The sequence below is a fragment of the Caretta caretta genome, chromosome 3 (assembly GCF_965140235.1).
Source record: "Caretta caretta isolate rCarCar2 chromosome 3, rCarCar1.hap1, whole genome shotgun sequence".
In the NCBI taxonomy this organism is placed as follows: Eukaryota; Metazoa; Chordata; order Testudines; family Cheloniidae; genus Caretta; species Caretta caretta.
Window position 1 is genome coordinate 147279888 of NC_134208.1, and position 19862 is coordinate 147299749.

Here is a 19862-nt window from a genome sequence, read left to right on the forward strand (position 1 = left end):
TTTTTTAGATGGTATGCTATTGGGGACAGGGATTGTGTCTTTGTATATGTGTGGAAAGCAGTTAGCATGCCTTGGGTGCTCCTGCAATCCAAATAATAATAAAATAGATGCCCAATATTGGTCTTTTCAGCATGGTAACAGTGTGATACTCCCTGTGCTCTGACATGCAAACACATATGTCAGAGAAAGGTCAAATTTAGGCCGATTCAATTAAGTGTGAACAGGTGCCTCCAGACCACCATGAAATAGCTGTCTGGGTAAGCCACTCTAATAGGGTTTGTGGGATTCTCTCCTGTCATTGTGTGTAACTTTAAACCATCCGGTGACAACAGAGACTTTAATGAACCAGACTGCTTGACACAGACACCCTTACAATTACCATTCAGTCATAAAAATGAATCTGTTAAAAAAACAAAACAAAAAAAAACATTTTATTCTGACAGGAGTCCAGATTGGCCCTGCTGTTGAAGTACTCTTGGGAGGGACCAGGATGAAGGAAGTAAAACTTCTGCTATGGAGTTTCTGGGTGGGGCAGAACTGGAACTTTTTCCCGAAAATCTTATCAGTAGCAGGGGGTGGGGTTTATTTGAGTCCATGTGGAACAAGCAGTGGTTCAGACACCCAAATTCTGTAGCTCTCCCAGAATGTGCAGGAAGCTGGGATCTTCCACACTAAGGCCAATTTTGTGTGTGTGTATGTGTTTGTGTATATATACTGTACTAATCTGTACCCCCCACTGAAGTTATGTGGGATGGAAAGAAATCCAGAGTTTGGCCCAGCACGTTGAGATTAAAATGTATGCTACCTAATGCTAATAACTGCTCAATTTTGAAATGTATGTTCACATTTCTTAAGGATTCTTTCAATCCACTGTGGGCAGTTCTGTCACTTCCTTTTTAGGAAATGTCTTTAATTTAAACTGACTCAACAAATATTCTTCATTGTCAAGCAGTGATGTGTACAATTGTGCTTGTACATGGCTATTTCTATAAACAGTTTCCTTTTAGGGGAAAAAATCAATTTACAATGCAGAATACCATTAGTCTTCATTCATGGGAGTTGGATGTGTGACGGTGGCTGTATACTGTACCTGCTAGCTGAAATTCAATATACTTTGCGAGCTCTGCCACAAAGAAGTTTATAATAAAATTATCACCTGCCATATCCCAGCTTTCCAGCTCAACCAAATCGTTTCACTTGTATAAGCAAAAAGTCTGTAGATGATAGATTTGATGTAGGGCAGCCATACATTAATCTATAATCTTCAATTTTAACTTTCCCCTTCAGTGACTCACTGAGTAATCCACTTGAGGAGATTTTCTATATTGAAATCTTTTTTTCCATTGAACTAATCTTCCCAGTCCTCTTAAGCGCTTTCTGTAATTAGGGTATGTATATGATAGAACAAAGTTTAAAAAAAATTGTTGGGGGGGTTATCCCAAAACGAAAATTGTACTATGAGGAAAACATTACCAAAGATGCTGGACATTCAGAAACTGGAGAAATCAAGAATTAATCACTCCTCCTACAGAAGAATGTTTTAGAAAATAAACTCTGACAATTGTGATTTTTTTTCCTCATTGTATTAGTGTTTGTATATTTCCTTAAAATTAAATAAAATGTATGAATTATTAAAAGAAAAGGGGAAAAAAAAAAGCAGGTCAGATCTTTAGCTGGTGTAAATTGCCACAGCTCCATCAATGGACATGTGACAATTTATACAAGTGAGGATCTGCCTCAGTATCAGGTAGACTCCACTAATTTAGGCCCAGATTGTCTCCTAAACTGTAAAGCTCTGTAATAGACTGGAAATTCTCCACCTGATTCAAAGCTCTTTGAAGTGAACGGCCCTCTGTGAAGTTTTCCTTGTACAGTATCCTTGCAATCTTTTCCCCATTGGGGCGAGGTTTGGCCCCTGTGGAATGCACAGGGGAAGTTTCATCCAAAAACGTGGGGGTGGTTCAGATCTCAGTGGACCCATCAGAAGCCAGGTCTCTCCACAAAGAAGTGCTCTGTGGGGACTGGGTATGTCTACACCTCAAATGGGTCTCTGGCTAAGGGGAAGTATAATTGCAGTATAGATGTTCAGACTTGGGCTGGAGCCTGAGCTCTTAGGGTCCCAGAGGTCAATCTCCAGCCCAAGCCCAAATGTCTGTCCCACAAGCCCAAGTCAGCTGGCATGGGTCAGCCGCAGATGTCTAATTACAGTGTAGACCTGTGAGTTTCCATATTGTCTCAAAAAGAAAAGGAGAACTTGTGGTACCTTAGAGACTAACAAATTTATTTGAGCATAAGCTTTCGTGACCTACAGCTCACTTCATCAGATGCATTCAGTGGAAAATACAGTGGGGAGATTTATATACACAGAGAACATGAAACAACGGGTGTTACCATACAGACTGTAACGAGAGTGATCAGGTAAGGTGAGCTATTACCAGCAGGAGAGCGGGGGGTGGGGAGGACTTTTGTAGTGATAATCAAGGTGGGCCATTTCCAGCAGTTGACAAGAATGTCTGAGAAACAGTGTGGGGTGGGGGATAAACATGGGGGCTGCCTCAGCCCAGCCCAGTGTGATTGCTGATCTGAAATCCAGCCCTGACAGGATTCGAGTATGGGATGGGTGCCTCTTGAACACATATATACCTGGCATTTCAATTGTTTTCTCTGGTAATTTATTCCTGATGTTTCTGTTGGGGGAATTACAAGATCATTTCATAAATCTTTAATTCTTAATTTATAGGGTAGTTCTCCCCCCCCCCTTGTCTGCAGAGCTAGAGCCAATGAGCCTCAAGTCCTCCCTGACATCAGTGGAATTACACCAGGGATGAATTTGGCCCATTATATTTAATAAATAACAGCTAAGCTGTGTGTATAAAATTACTGGCTAGCTAAGTATACTGAAGGAGAGTGTAAAATATTCTTTTAGAGACTGCCTGTGTGAGAAGTTACTCCAATAGCTGAGCAAAATATAATAAGAATTTTCAAAAAGAAAAACTGAACCTGATCTTAAATGATATTGGTTCTACGGTATTGTTTTTCATTATCTATTTAAGAGTAGTGCAGAGGTCTCAGTCCTTATAGGCCAAACCAGTCCATAAACACAAGTGGGTCCTCTGCATTTCATCGAAGCTCTGCAATCCATGGGGCATCCCTGTGTCCCTCTTAGGACTGGATGGGAAGGAAACAACATACCTACTTTGGAGACGCCCTTCGCCTCCTCCAGCAATAGAACTGGAAGAGAAGGCCACTAATGACCTGATTTCCCCTTTCTAGCACCGTGGGGCCCCATCCATCCTTGGAACCGCATGAATTATAAGGCCAGCCCTGTTTATTTGCTTAACTGCAGCTCAGTTTAGGGTTTTTTAGCTTATTTTTTCTGGTACAGCTTAAAAAAGCCAAGAAGAATCATTTCAGAAAACCTAAACTAGGTGACTCTAAATTGCTTCCAAGAACTCAGTGTCAACAGAATGACAAGACAAAGAACTAAGTACAAGTAATAGGTAATGGACAGTTCTAGAGTCAGTCACTTGTACACCTATTAATTCTTATATATGGATTTTGTAAAGCTCTTTTTATCAAGTCATCTATTAATACAACACTGCAAAATTTAAAATATCTCTAAAATGATTTTTTCCTAGTTCCTGAATCATATCAGTGGCATCTTGCATCTGGAGCCAAAGAACACACATCACAGGAGTAATCTCCCTATAAAAACAGCTAATATTCCTTGTATAAAATAAGATCCATGTGGTAAATGGATTAAAATCAAATGAATAAATATGTGTATTTAATTATAGCACTGAATTCTGAAATCAGAGGCAAAGAGAAAGTTACTGTGGGGTTTCAAAAGATAACAAAGGTCCATGCACTAAAACATCTGCTCATCCCTGAAATATCTGTAGTAATTCTATCTATCATGGTATTTACAGTATGTCTCCCATCACAATAATATCAGAACATTTCCCAACTGTTCAGAAAATCACAAAAGCACCCTCTCTGTTTTGTCTCCATTTGTAGAACTAACAACTTGAATAAATAATTGCATTTTCATATGTGTATATAGAGCTTATTGAGGGAATTCAAGGAAATGAATTTTGCATTTATAGTTTTGAATGCACTGAGATCTGTGGTTCATTCTTATTTCTGCAAGTAGTATGTTCCACTGATAGTAAGGTTGAGACTATTGCCTTGCTCGTGAGAGAGCCTTTACTGGTTTCGTTGTTCCAATGGAGCATAGCTGTTGTGGAAGGTCATGATCACAGTTGGAGAGGTGATGGAGTTAGTTATTTCAGTGCATGTTTGTATGTAGACAATCCCTTAGATACATAGCTCCACTGCCATAGGGGTCTTTGACTCTCAGTAGTAATACTTTGTATATCTTGCATTTGGTACTGAACAGGGAGCCAGGATAGAAAGTGGAGCATTGAGGTGATGTGCTCTTGGTGACCTTTGTTGCTAAGCAGACAGGCTGCTGTACCAAATGGCGCTTTTTCCAGGTACGTGGCTTCCTTCCTAGAGAAGAGTTGCAGTAATTGAACCTTGAGTTCCCAAATGCATGTCTAGGGCTTAGTCTACACTATGAAGTTTTGCTGGCATAGCTATGTCAGGTAAGAGTATGAAAAAATCAGAGCACCTAGCCAGCATAGCTATGTTGGCAAAACCCCTGGCGCAGATGAAACTATGCTGGCAGAAGACGGCTTCAGTGGGTTTAGCTAACGTTGTTTAGGGCACACCAGAACCGGACACGGTGTTCCAGCAGCAGTCACACCAGTGCCAAATACAGAGGTAAAATAACCACTTTACTCCTACTCAAGATTCCCCTTTTATTCATCCTAGGACCGCATTAGCTCTTTTGGCCACAGCGTCAAACTGGGACCTCATGTTCTGCTGATTATCCACCACAACCCATAACTCTTTTAATTGTCACTGCTTCTGAGGACAGATTCCCCCATCCTGTAAGTATGGCTTGCATTTTTTGCTCCTAGATGTGTGCATTTAGCCCTCTTAAAATACATAGCGTTTGTTTGCATCCAGATTACCAAGCGATCCAGATTGCTCTGAATCAGTTACTTGTCCTCTTTATTATTTACCACTCCCCAATTTTTGTATCATCTGAAAACTTTGTCAGTGATGATTTTGTTTTCTTCCATTGATAAAGATGTTAAACAGTGTAGGGCCAAGAACCAATCCCTGCAAGATCCCACTGGAAACAAACCTGCTCAATGATGATTCCCTGTTACATTTTGAACTTTTTTTTTCTTCAGTTAGCCAGTTTTCAATTCATTTAATGTGTGCCATGTTATTTTTATATTCTAGTTTTTTAATCAACATGTCATGCGGCACGAAGTCAAGTGCCTTACAGAAGTCTAAGTATATTATGTCAGCAGTATTCCCTTTATCAACCAAACCTGTAATCTTATCAAAGAAAGATATCAAGTTAGTTTGAAAGGATTTATTTTCCATAAAGCCATGTTGATTTGTATAAATTACATTACTCTTCTTTAGTCTATGATATAGAGCAATGGCTCTCAACCTTTCCAGACTACTGTACCCCTTTCAGGAGTCCAATTTGTCTTGCATACCGCCAAGTTTCACCTCACTTAAAAACTACTTGCTTACAAAATCAGACATAAAAAACCAAAAGTGTCACAGAACACTATTACTGAAAGATTATTTACTTTCTCATTTTTGCCCTACAATTATAAAATAAATCAATTGGAATATAAATATTGTACTTACATTTCAGTGTATAGTGTATATAGAGCAGTATAAACAAGTCATTATCTATATGAAATTTTAATTTGTACTGACTTCCTAGTGCTTTTTATGTAGCCTGTTGTAAAACTAGACAAATGTTTAGATGGGTTAATAAACCCCTTGGAAGACCTTTGTGTACCCCCAGGGGTACACATACCCATGGTTGAGAATCACTGATATAGAGAACCTGTATAAGTGCACGTATGCACATATTGTGAGTACTTCATCCCAAGCTGTCTAATCAGCTCATGTAGATAGTGAAAAAGATAGGGGACAGGATCAGGGTCCATGCTCCTCTAAGGGAACGTCTTCACCACCCACCGGATCGGCGGGCAGCAATCGATCCAGTGAGGATCGATTTATCACGTCTAGTCTAGATGTGAGATAAATCGATCCCCGAGCACTCTCCCATTGACTCCTGTACTCCACCGCCATGAGACGAGAGGCAGAGTCAACGGGAGAGCGGCAGCAGTCGACTCACTGCAGTGAAGACACCACGGTAAGTTATTCACGTAGCTGAAGTTGCGTGACTTAAATTGATCCCCCCCAGTGTAGACCAGGGCTAAGTGTGAATGCTCTATGTAGGGGATTTTCTAGGGCCTGGAACCACAAAGGGTTAAGTGTAGCAATTCTGTTTGTCTTAAAGCTTAACCTGTAGGTGCCTAGAAAATCACAGGAATTCAGAACGCTGAGTTAGGCTGCTAGGCTTCCTGTACAATTATCAGAGCATAGGCAACCCATGGGGTAGCAAAGTCAAGTGCCCCCGCAGATTTCTGCTTGGCCTCCTGGGGCAGGGGGAAGGGAGAGGGGCTCCCTTCTGCTACACCTGCCCTTTGGCATGCTCTGCCCCTGTCCCTGGCAGCTGGACCTGGGCAGGCAGTGGTACAGTTTAGGCATGAGATCAGCATCCAGACACCTGCCTGAGGAAGCAGTGAGCATGCCCAGAGGTAAAAAATGTAGGCTCCTAGGGAACTTTTACAGTGAAAATTGAGGCACAGAGTGTGTTTAGATGCCAAAAGGGGAGATGGCAGCTAAGCCAGGGGTTTTGTGATCACAGTAGTGCCTAAAACTGAGACTCAGGTGCCTTTGTGATTCTCTTTGTCCCTCCATTTTTTACCTGGCTCCCCCAGCTCCCCAAGGCCCCTTGTCAACATAACTGCTTCAAGAGTCAGGTTAACGCTTCCAAGAAGATCTCCCCCCACCACCACCACCCACACACACACACACTTTCCCTAGCCAACCAGTGCTCCTGGAATCCTACTTTCCCCGCACAGGAGGGGCCTTCATAGCGTGGAGAGGGAAGCAAAGTAAGTTTTACTTATGCTACCACTCCAGAGGCTTGGAGAGTGTAGAAATCTGGTAGACCTGGACCATCACCAGGTGTTTCCTCAGTATTGGGAAAGAGGGGAGTGAGCCACAGCTGCAGCACTCGTCCCTTTCAGAAGTGATGGCTTTGCATGTTTTGTGTGGATACGGCCATTTGTGCTAATTCTCGTTTTCCTTGAGTTTATTTTTCCTTATGAACAGGGAAAAATCAATGCTGAGTCTACTTAAATGGATCCAATTTCAAAATCCTGGCCCCACTGAAAACATTGGCAAAACTCCCATTGAGTTCAGTGGGGCCATCATTTCACCCCTAGAGTATAATGCTGCAGCTGCCGTTTATCCTCTTTGGCAAAACAGCAAACCTTGCGTGTGGTTTATTTCCGTGGCCAGTTTTCATATTGGTAACAGAAGGTGCATGAGAGAGCGCGGTGACAACAGAAAGGCAGATCCTCAGCTGGTGTAAATTGTCAGAGCTTCATGAAACCAACTTACACCAGCTGAGGGTCTGCTCCAGAGATTTAAAATGGAGGAACAGCCCACGTTTTAGGAAATCTAAATATGTGAGAAGTGATTTAATGGTTAATTTAGTTTTAAAGTCCGGCAACCACTAAACGCTTCATTTTTTGTTGTGGAAGTTCTGTTTCCCTCTCCCCCCTTCCCTCCACCCAAACACTCAGGACTATGCTCAAGGAACTGAATAAAGTATAGATATTTAAAGCATATCAGAGTTTGCATGAAATGAAGCCATTGTTGTATATTATTGGTTATAAGTATAGACCCACAAGCAAAGGAGTAATGTGGAAAAACTGATGGAAACTTGTATTAAAATATGATACCTTGCAAATTAACTTCTACAGGCAGCAAGAACTAATGCATTGTGAGCAAAACAGTGCTTTCACTATAAACTTTCAAAAAGAAAAAAAACAGGTTCAGAGGAAAATGTCCACAGTGAAATTGCTGATGGCTTTGGCCTTTACCATGTTAGGTATTACTAATTAAAGAACAGAAGAGTTTTAGATTAGTAACTTCATGGTAAGTCATTTTGAAGCATCTTGGGGGTTTTTCTGTTTTTAATTTATTTTAGTTGCACTATAATATAATTGTTTTATTTAAGTGGGGGGAAAATAAACTGAGGTTGTTTTTGTTTTTTTTAGGATATAAATAGTTCAATGTGATATGAATAATGAAGTGACAAGCAACCAGAGGTGGCTGGTGTTAGAGCTTAGTGACATTAAAATGGAATTTCACTCCTTCCTCCATAGCTCAGCACCTGGAAGGTGATGATTTTATGGAGGAAAAAAAACTGTACAAAAATACCATTTCTTGCAGAACATAATTTATACCTCTTACTATAATAAATAAAAGCCACATAAGTTTAGCCACATAGTTTTAGGTTATTTTAAGAAGTGAAAGGGATTCCCTTCAAAGTGCTAAGGAATGACACAGGAGATGATGAAATAGCCAATGCATAGTGTTTACGCTGCAATTGATAATACTTCTGTTTCTTTTAATAAAACTAGCAACTATATTCTAAATTTGTTTTATTAAAATAAGGGATACAACATTATTTTGTCCCTATTCAAGGAATTATGAATAAATAATTGATTTAAATGTGGAGGTGCAGACAGAATGTTAACTTGCTGTCTTCAGTTTTTACTTCCACTTCCCTCTCAACTGAGTCTTAAAGAATAATTGAGTAGCAAAGGGTGTCTTGATTGAAATAACAGAACATTGCAATAACGTTCTCTCAAATTCATCTCCTGTCATTTAACACTTTATCACACTTAATTTGTATTTTCCTTAACAGAAAAAATGTGACAACTTGAAATAAATATAAAAAGTTTTATCATTGATGGAGATCCTTTCTTTTTAAGTTAAAAACCAAAGAGCCAGTACCAACTTTAAAAAGTAGGTAACAAACGACATTTAGCAGCTCATTCATTGTCTTTGATGGAGTCCCTTTTGTAAGAGAATAAAGGTCATTGATGGTAGCTACATTTAAATGGCTTTCCTTCAAATTGTATTGCACAATAATCTCTGACAAGAAGGTTTTGGAAACAACAGGGGAAGGGACCACTGTGGTGGTGGTGGTGTTTTGTTTTTTTTATTCTTGGATGTGCCACAGATTTGCTTAAGCCTTGGCTACACTTGCAGATGTACAGCACTGTGAGTTAAACCCGCCTTCGTACAGCTGAGCAGGGAAAGCGCTGCAGTCTGTCCACATTGGCAGCTGCCAGCGCACTGGCGTGGCCACATTTGTGGCACTTGCAGCAGTATTGGGAGCGGTGCATTATGGGCAGGGATCACACAGAGCACCTCCTCCCATTCTGACGTCGTGGGTTGTGGGAAGGGGGCGTGGGGCGCGGGGCATTCTGGGTCCTGTCCCAATGCCCTGTGATGCATCGCTTTGCATCCCAGCAATCCCTGTGTTTCCGTCCACATTTGGCACCATCTTTCAACGGTTTCTGTGCAGCGCGATCGGTGTTCCGTTTTGGTCTGCGGGAATGGAGCCCAAACTGCTGAGGAGTATGCTGATGAGTCTCGCCAGCACGTCACGTTTGGCAATCGAGCTATGTCTTAAGATCCAAAGTGACAGTGAGGAGTCCGACGATGATATCGAGTTGCATAACGCGTACGACATGAGATTGCTTGTGGCATTCAATGACATGCTCGTTACTGTGGAACGCCGCTTTTGGGCTCGGGAAACAAGCACTGAGTGGTGGGATCACATCGTCATGCAAGTCTGGGATGACGAGCGGTGACTGCAGAACTTTCGGATGAGAAAAGCCACTTTCATGGGACTGTGTGAGGAGCTCACCCCCACCTGCGGCGCAAGGACACGAGATTGAGAGTTGCTCTGACGATTGAGAAGCAAGTGGCTATTGCAATCTGGAAGCTGGAAACTCCAGACAGCTACCGATCGGTCGCAAACCAGTTTGGAGTGGGAAAGTCGACCGCTGGAATCGTGTTGATGCAAGTTTGCAGGGCCATTAATCGCATCCTGCTCAGAAGAACCGTGACTCTGGGTAACGTGCAGGACATTGTGGCTGGCTTTGCACAAATGGGTTTCCCTAACTGTGGAAGGGCGATAGATGGGATGCATATTCCTATTCTGGCACCACCCCACCTAGCCTCTGAGTACATTAATCCGAAGCGGTATTTCTCTATGGCTCTCCAGGCGCTTGTGGATCACCGTGGGCATTTCATTGACATTAACGCAGGCTGGCCTGGAAAGGTGCATGACACACGCCTCTTTTGGAACACTGCCCTGTTCAGGAAGCTGCAGGCTGGGACTTTTTTCCCAGAGCGGAAGATCACAGTAGGGGAAGTTGAAATGCCCATTGTGATCCTTGGAGACCCTGCTTACCCGTTAATGCCGTGACTCATGAAACCCTACGCAGGGAGCCTTGACAGCAGCAAGGAATGGTTCAACTACAGGCTGAGCCAGTGCCAAATGACTGTGGAGTGTGCTTTTGGCCATTTAAAGGGCCGCTGGCGATCTCTGTATGGGAAGCTGGACTTGGCCGAACACAGCATCCCTGCGGTTATATCCGCGTGCTGTACCCTCCACAATATTTGTGAAGGGAAGGGTGAAATCTTCACTCAGGCATGGACCTCTGAGGTTCAACACCTGGAGGGTGAATTTGCAGCCAGAGAGCAGGGCTATTAGAGGGGCCCAGCGCAGGGCTGCAAGGATTAGGGATGCCTTGAGGGAGCAATTTGAGGCAGAAAACCACCAGTAATGTCTGGTGCCCTGCACGGGAGTGAAGTGCAGTGGTTCCAATGTTAGTAGGAATCTGTGTTTGCTAAGCTGACTTTCAGTGACTGTTTCTTTCCTGGGCTAAGGTATCTTTTACTTTATGCAATAATAAAGAATTTTCAACGCCAAAAAATCCATTTATTGAAAATAAAATTCATTTATTGAAAAGAAACACAACTGCTTGGGAAACAGAAAGGGCAAGGGGGTGGGGTGGGGAATGGTTCAATCACAGATTTGTGTATGTCCTGTTCTCATACTCAGCCTTCCCATCTGGAGTGCTGTGCAATGAGTGCTGCACTTCAGGATGGCTATAATTCAGGATGGGGTTGGAGTGCAGTGGGTAAGGGTCGTAGTTTTCAGGGCTGGGTGGTTAAGCTACAGGTGTTGGAGGTACCTGGTGGCGATAAGAATCTAGATGTTGGGGAAAGTGGGTTGGAGGTGACATGGGGGCACAAGGGCAAGAAGAAGAAAGTCAAGGAAAGTGTGGGCCCCTTACTGAATGAGGGAGGCAACCTAGTGACAGAGGATGTGGAAAAAGCTAATGTACTCAATACTTTTTTTTGCCTCTGTCTTCACGAACAAGGTCAGCTCCCAGACTACTGCTCTGGGCAGCACAGAATGGGGAGGAGGTGACCAGCCCTCTGTGGAGAAAGAAGGGGTTCGGGACTATTTAGAAAAGCTGGACGAGCACAGGTCCATGGGGCTGGATGCGCTGCATTCGAGAGTGATAAAGGAGCTGGCAGATGTGATTGCAGAGCCATTGGCCATTATCTTTGAAAACTCATGGCGATCGGGGGAAGTCCCAGACGACTAGAAAAAGGCTAATGTAGTGCCCATCTTTAAAAAAGGGAAGAAGGAGGATCCTGGGAACTACAGGCCAGTCAGCCTCACCTCAGACCCTGGAAAAATCATGGAGCAGGTCCTCAAGGAATCACTTCTGAAGCACTTAGAGGAGAGGATAGTGATCAGGAACAGTCAGCATGGATTCACCAAGGGCAAGTCATGCCTGACTAATCTAATTGCCTTCTATGACGAGATAACTAGCTCTGTGGATGAGGGGAAAGCGGTGGACGTGTTGTTCCTTGACTTTAGCAAAGCTTTTGACACGGTCTCCCACAGTATTCTTGCCAGCAAGTTAAAGAAATATGGGCTGGATGAATGGACTATAAGGTGGATAGAAAGTTGGCTCGATTATCGGGCTCAACGGGTAGTGATCAATGGCTCCATGTCTAGTTGGCAGCCGGTATCAAGTGGAGTGCCCCAAGGGTCAGTCCTGGGGCCAGTTTTGTTCAATATCTTTATAAATGATCTGGAGGATGGTGTGGATTGCACTCTCAGCAAGTTCACAGAGGACACTAAACTGGGAGGAGAGGTAGATATGCTGGAGGGTAGGGATAGGATACAGAGGGCCCTAGACAAATTAGAGGATTGGACCAAAAGAAATCTGATGAGGTTCAACAAGGACAAGTGCACAGTCCTGCACTTAGGAAGGAAGAATCCCATGCACCGCTACAGACTAGGGACCGAATGGCTCGGCAACAGTTCTGCAGAAAAGGACCTAGGGGTTACAGTGGACAAGAAGCTAGATATGAGTTAGCAGTGTTGCCAATGGCATTTTGGGATGTTTAAGTAGGGGCATTGCCAGCAGATCGAGGGACGTGATCGTTCCCCTCTATTGGACATTGGTGAGGCCTCATCTGGAGTACTGTGTCCAGTTTTGGGCCCCACACTACAAGAAGGAAAAATTGGAGAGAGTCCAGCGGAGGGCAACAAAAATGATTAGGGGACTGGAACACATGACTTATGAGGAGAGGCTGAGGGAACTGGGTTTGTTTAGTCTGCAGAAGAGAAGAATGAGGGGGGATTTGATAGCTGCTTTCAACTACCTGAAAGGGGGTTCCAAAGAGGATGGATCTAGACTGTTCTCAGTGGTAGCTGATGACAGAACAAGGAGTAATGGTCTCAAGTTGCAGTTGGGGAGGCTTAGGTTGGATATTAGAAAAAACTTTTTCACTAGGAGGGTGGTGAAACACTGGAATGCGTTACCTAGGGAGGTGGTGGAATCTCCTTCCTTTGAGGTTTTTAAGGTCAGGCTTGACAAAGCCCTGGCTGGGATGATTTAGTTGGGTATTGGTTCTACTTTGAGCAGTGGGCTGGACTAGATGACCTCCTGAGGACCCTTCCAACCCTGATATTCTATGATTCTATGAAAGAGTTTTGGGACAATGGCTGCAGGAGGGGGCGGGTGCGGTAGTGCTCCGCCTGCATGGCTACGAGTGCGGGGATAGAGTCCGCTTGGCGCTCCATGATGCTTAGCAGCCGATCCATGCTTTGCTGCCAGAGCGCCGTGCTTTGCCTCCGGCGCACTGCGTTTTCCTGGCGGATGCTACTTTCGCTCTCCCTCCACTCCTGCGCTTTTTGATTCTCTTTAAGAGATTGCTGCATCACTTCTTGCAGCATGTCTTCTTTGCTTCCTCGCGTCCTGTTCCTGAGTCTTTACAGTCTCTTGGCCGGTGATAACACGGACTGCTGAGATGTAAAGGCAAAATGCAACACTTAACAGAGGCAGCATTGTTTATACCAGGCAGAGTAATGATTCCCCCGCACTTCAGGAGGGCACACACAGTCTACACAATAGCATAATTTTCCCGTCCCAAAGAGAGCGCACATAACCCCTTGAAGCCCCAAAATGGTGAGTAAGTACAGGGTCAAGGGGGACTGATTGTTTCAAAGTTGTACTGTCCTCTGGGTTTCTGTGCCTTGGGGAGAGCCAACAGCGGCAGGGAGCCCCTATACTGAACATTGTCCCCACATTTTCCACAGGAGTTCGTCCTGGAAGATATCTCGCTGCTGAGGGTGACCTGGGAAGCAAGGGAGGGTCTTCTACTGCAATGCGGCTTCTGCCCTGGCCCATATGCAGTTTGCCTGTGTGCATCAATGGTCCCCCCTTCCCCTTGCGGCACAGTGGTGTGGACATGTTAGCGTAACTTAGACAAGGACCACTGTGGCTCTCCCAATAAACCTGCGTAAGCGCATTGCCCATGTTCTGGATGAGACTTTCGAAGAGATCACTGAGGCCGATTACCGCGAAGTGATAGACCACATCAATGCGCTATTCTGCATCTAGGCATGCATGCAGCCCTAACCCTCCTCGCCCCAAGAGCCCGCACCGAAAAAATTCCTTCCCGAAAAAAAAGCCGCGTACTGGGAACCTGCTTTTCTGTTTGTCCTCCACCAAGTACCAGCCGCTGCAACTGGCTACCTTCCTCGTGGCTCGAGAAGAGCTCCTGGCTGCATGCCTCCAGGAATTCCAGGGGTATCCCCCCGTCCCAGCACCCTCACTCCCGCTTTCCTCCTCCTCCTCCTCCTCCCGCTCTGAGGTGTCCATGGTGGTGCTCGGAGTGGAGGTGGGGTTGGCCCCAAGTATCGCGTCCAGCTATTTGTAGAATCGGCAGGTTGCGGGGGGAGCACCTGAGCAGTCGTTTGCCTTGCAGGCTTTGTGGTAGGCACTCTGCAGCTCCTTCACTTTAATCCTGCACTGCAGTGCGTCCCGGTCATGGCCCCTTTCCCTCATGCCCCTTAATATCTGCCCAAAGGTATCGTAATTCCTGCGGCTGGAGCACAGCTGGGACTGGACAGCTTCCTCCCCCCAAACACTGATGAGGTCCAGCACCTCGCCATTGCTCCATACTGGGGCTCGCCTGGTGCGTGGAGGCATGGTCACCTGCAAAGGGCAAACAGGAAGGGGATTTTCAAAATTCCCAGGGAATTTAAAGGGAGGGTCTGAGGGTTGGTCACCTGAGGGCAGGGCAGTAGAGTTTGAACTGATGACCAGAGTGGCTAGAACAGGCATGGTGGGAGACTTCTGAATACTTCTGGAGGCCAATCAGAGCGCATTGGGCGGCCACACTGGCGCCGCAGCACACCAGTGGCTGCGCAACAAACTTTATTCCTCTGGGGGAGGTGGAGGCCCGACAGTGCTGTACGTGCCTTGCCAGTGTGGACGGGGAGTGAGGTTCAGCGCCCTGAGCGGCCCACTCTAGCAACAACCTGGGAAGGGTAAAGCGGAGATGAAATTCTCTTGCCTCTGTGGCAAAGTCCCTGTATAGCAGCTGGAGCCCTGCCTGTCAGCAGCTGCTGCTGTCTTCTGCCCCCCAGCTTAATTTTAAAAACATCTTAGCTTTGATCCATGCTTAGTTATACTGGCAAAAAGATAGCGTATAGAGCAATAATGAAAATTCATCCTTACAGACTGCATCTGTGCTAGCGGGTAGCAACAGAGCGTAAATCCTATTAACATCAATAGGAATTTCACCCTGCGGGGAAAATTGGTGCCAGTACCCACTGATAAATATATTTTGAAAGATAAGCTGTCGTATGAATGACTTAATATGTTAACCTCAGTGGGGAAGCGTTAAGATAGTCTATTTAAATGCTGCCTAAACATTACTCTCTGATGTGTCAAACAGAATCTTCTCAGGTAATATAGTTAAATGCCTAAAATAGATTCTTTTTATTATTGTTTTCAGTAGTTCCTGCATTGTGCTAGGCACTGTACAAACAAATAGGATGACACGCACACATTAAGGGCTATCTCTGTCCCCACTCCTTAGGTCCTGTGCAGAGCATAGCTCAATTGGACCTCATTTTGGCACCAAACATTTTCACATGTACTTAATTTTAATTAGATGAATAATCTGTTGAAGTTGAATCAAGTCAAATATATGTGTAAGTATTTGCAAGATCAGGCCTTTTACTCTGTTACACCAGTGCAACCCTGTTAAAAAACAGGGGGCTGTCCTGATGTAAGAATGACAAAAAATACTGGTCCAGTCTTCTCTTGTGGGTGTTTTTATAGGCAACTAGTAGGGGCTGAATCCCATGGCTTTGCCACAAGAGCTGAGCAAGCAAGGAGGAGCATGCACTCTCCCTAGAGCAGCCTTGGAGGGAGATTAGGGTTTGATTACCTTTTATGGGAGTTGGGTAGGACCATAACTGTAACTATTCAGCTGCCTTCTAATTGATGAGATAATAAACCAGGAGACAGCTCAGTTAGGGGGAAGGCTCATTCAGGAGACCCTGGGTCAGGGAAAGGAGCTGGAGGACTTGCCACATATGCTGGATGAAAAGCCTGGTTGGGGATACTTGCTGTGTAGTCAGCTGCAAAAGACCTCTGAAGCAAAGGTCTGAGGAAGGGCCAGGTGGTAGGACCTGTTTTACCTGCCTTGACTGATGATGAACTGTTTGTGTTTGAACAATAATACATCTCTTGAAAAAGGGAATGAAATACTGATCCTGGTGGTAGCCTCATTGATGCACTGGCTAATTAGTTGGCCTGCTTGCTTACATGACAGTAAGGAAACTGATTTCAGAGTAGCAGCCATGTTAGTCTGTATTCGCAAAAAGAACAGGAGGACTTGTGGCACCTCAGAGACTAACCCATTTATTAGAGCATAAGCGTTCGTGAGCTACAGCTCACTTCATCGGAGTGAAACGCTTATGCTCTAATAAATGTGTTAGTCTCTAAGGTGCCACAAGTCCTCCTGTTCTTTTTAAGGAAACTGAGGCAGAGACTGGGTCTGATGCCAGGTTTAAGGCGACCCTGTTACACATGCATTCTGGCTTCCGACTCTCTGGCTGCTACAGGGCGGAAGTAAATTGTTGAGTCTCTACCTGGCACAGTGTATGTTCCCTGGTGTGCTAACACCACTCTGCCGACTGGCACGCTGGGGCGGGGGACGACAGAACAAAGGTTCTTGCCCAATTCCATCTCTCGCCATCCACCTGCACAGGATAGGAGGACATAGCAGCTTGGCGGAGCTGCCATTTCCTCTCCTGCGCTACTGCCCACGATGCAGGTAGTGGGTACAGGGGCCGAAGAGGCATTATCTGACACTACTGTGCCAGAGTGCTAGCTGGGCCACAAATAGCCCTAAAATGTAATAATAAAAATTAACTTGCGAACAAATACATTTAAGAATCACTACTGAGGCAGAATAACCATATTTTATGGAGTGGTTTTATTATGAATGCAAACAAGATAATACCAGCTAACAAAAATCTTCAGCTGTCACTTTATTAGTAAGTAAAAAATATATATATATGCTGCTGATTTTGCGAGCAAGTTTCAGAACTAAGCAATTTCAGAGGGTGATTATGTAGCAGAGTTCTGGAAACCTTCTGTCTGTTGCAGCTCCCAGATATTAACACAAGCTGCAGACTAAACATTTGAACCCTGCTTGTGCTGCCAGCTGACAAATGAAGGTAATTAATGAGTAGTTATAAGGTGGAAGAGTCTGGAAAATTGCAAGCTTTGTCATCTAAAATGCCCAGCACCGACGCCAGCATATTGGTTCAGTTGCATTTGTTTTTCAAAGTAATCTGGTATGGTTGTGTGTTGTACATTGAGTCTCACAGATTTATTCTTTCCTATTTCCTTTATATAAAATTCTCCTACCCCTACATTATTGCTGGCAGGGTAGTAGGTGAAAGAAATATCACATGCACTGATTCCAGCCATACGAGTCAGCTGGTGACAGGATTAGACACTATTCAATTCTTATGAAGTTGGGTGTCAGCTCTCCATTTTTTTGAAAAGACATTTGTAATGGATGGTTACAATGGAAGCTCTCAGTGAAGACAAAATCAGTAGCATCTGCTTCAGTGCCTCACAGTTCCTACTGGGAAATTACCACTGCTGGTTTAATATGCTTTCCAAAGTCTCTCTTGTTACGGTTTATGATTCTAACTCTAACAAAAGAAGCAAAAACCTTGGGCTAAATCCTGCTTGCCTTAGTCATTTGCGCAATACCAATAAAGCCAATAGAAATATTAACACAAAGAAAGCAAGATGCATTTGACTGTAATCTTAATTGTAGAACATCTTATGAATTCTTACTCTTCTCCCTGGGTTTCCCTTCCATTCTGGAGCCAGAAGTACCTCAACTTCAGTCTGCAAATTAAGGTGTTGGTTGAGGATTATCTTTGGAGAGTACCAGTATTTGGCCTCATGGATCACTGATGAGTCAGATTTTTTAAGGGAAGAAGGGATCATCTGTTCTGACCTCCTGTGCAACACAGGGCAAAGAATTTCACCTAGTATTTCCTGCATTGAGTCCAACAACTCGTGATTGACCTAGTGTCTTTTAAAAAGATATCCTGCTACACTCAAAGGACTATAAGTGATACAGAATTTACCACATCCTTTTACAAACTGTTCCCAGGGTTAATTACTCAAACAATTAAAAATATGCATCTTGTTTGAGCTTTGTTGACTTCAACTTCCAACCACTGGATTTTATGACTTTATCTGCTAGATTAAAGAGCATTTTGGCATCAAATATCTTCTGCCCAATGAGAGCGGGGGAAGGGAAAGAAGGAGATAAAGCCATAGCCTAAGGAGCAAAGACCTAGCAATCTAACAGATTTTTCCAAAGGGCAGTAGTGTACAAATAAACAGATTCTGCATATTTTACCATATTTTCGAAGACCTTTCTGAGATTAAACCAACATGAATGAGCCATACAGATCGATTCATAGTTTAACATTTCCCCCTTTGTAGAGCTTTCTTCTCTTGAATCACACTATGGTTTTAAAGTAACAGCCGTGTTAGTCTGTATTCGCAAAAAGAAAAGGAGTACTTGTGGCACCTTAGAGACTAACCAATTTATTTGAGCATGAGCTTTCGTGAGCTACAGCTCACTTCATTGGAAAGCTCATGCTCAAATAAATTGGTTAGTCTCTAAGGTGCCACAAGTACTCCTTTTCTTTTTACTATGGTTTTAAGAAAATTTTTTAAGACCCCAGTTCAGGAAAGCACATAAGCAGATGTTTGACTTCCATGCTTGAAGTTAAGCACTTGCTTCAGTGCTATCCTGAATAGGGATATGTTCCTGAACTGGATCCTAAATGTATTAATAAGGATTATGGTAGAGTCCATTTTCTTTCATGAAGAAACTGCAGCATGATAGTAAAATCAACTTCTCTATATTACCAGCAAAATCTGATTTCTACCTAAAATCCATGATTGTGCAAATGGTGAGATTTCTACATATGTGGAAACATACACTTGTGTACTTCAGATCAGTAAATGAGCACTTGAAGTGAGCCGTTTGCGTTCAAACATAAGTATTAAGTAACTTGTGACAGCTGCAATGTCAGTTGAGCTCACAGGTGCTAGATACAATATGTCTGTGTTTGGATTATAGAAGACTACACCTTAATAAATGTTATTGGATTCTGATTTTTACCACCACTTTACATATTAGAAATCTTAAATTTGGACTGCATGTAGGTTTTGAAAATGTAAATTGTTCCAGGAATCATCCTATACAGCATGCATTAAAGACAGAGTGTCCCACTGGCCAGAGAAAATTGAAACTGGAAAATATTTATCTAAATTGCAATATACTTTACCAGTACAGTAGTTGTCTGTGTCCTCCTACTTCTATTGCAGTTGCATGTTTGAATTGAAGCTTCACCTGACCCAGCCAATTTTAGTTTCTTCCTGGTATGCCATCATATTTTTGGTTCCTTTTTGGTTTATTTGTTGTTTTATTTTAATTATCATCCATCTGTTGCTTCCATTCACTGTTAAAAAATTCACTCACTACAGCCTTTTGTGTATCCACAGAAGGCTCAATTAATCTGAGGCATTATTTTCCTCTTGCAGAATGTGACCGTGAAAGCCAAGATTTGATTTCATGGGAAGGTGTCTGGGAGGTGCTGTGGTGTTGCAGCGGTGGACAGATCCTAGTCAGAATGTCCTTCAGAAGTAGTTTAGCATGCCACAATAGCCCTAAATTCTATATAGACTATAATATGGCTGCCATTCAATTGTGTGGTTCTGGTGGTGATAAACCTTGAGACTAAAGTTGACTAAAACCAGAAATGAGATGCAATTACAGTCTTTTATGCTCCGTTTTAGATGATCCTTTTTTTTTATAAGGATAATAAAAGTGGGGTTTTTGTTGTTGTTTTGCTGCTCTTTAAAACTTTACCCTTATTTCCTGGCTCATTC

At 43.5% G+C, this 19862-nt stretch overlaps 1 long non-coding RNA gene across 1 annotated transcript in view; it reads left to right on the top strand.

Moving 5' to 3' along the window:
- LOC142071616 (uncharacterized) overlaps positions 1-19862 on the top strand; it is a 43255-nt gene that overhangs the window by 7488 nt on the left and 15905 nt on the right. The window contains exon 3 of the long non-coding RNA XR_012667740.1: positions 4837-4955. This is a non-coding gene — a long non-coding RNA (uncharacterized LOC142071616). The remainder of the gene's footprint in view (positions 1-4836; positions 4956-19862) is intronic.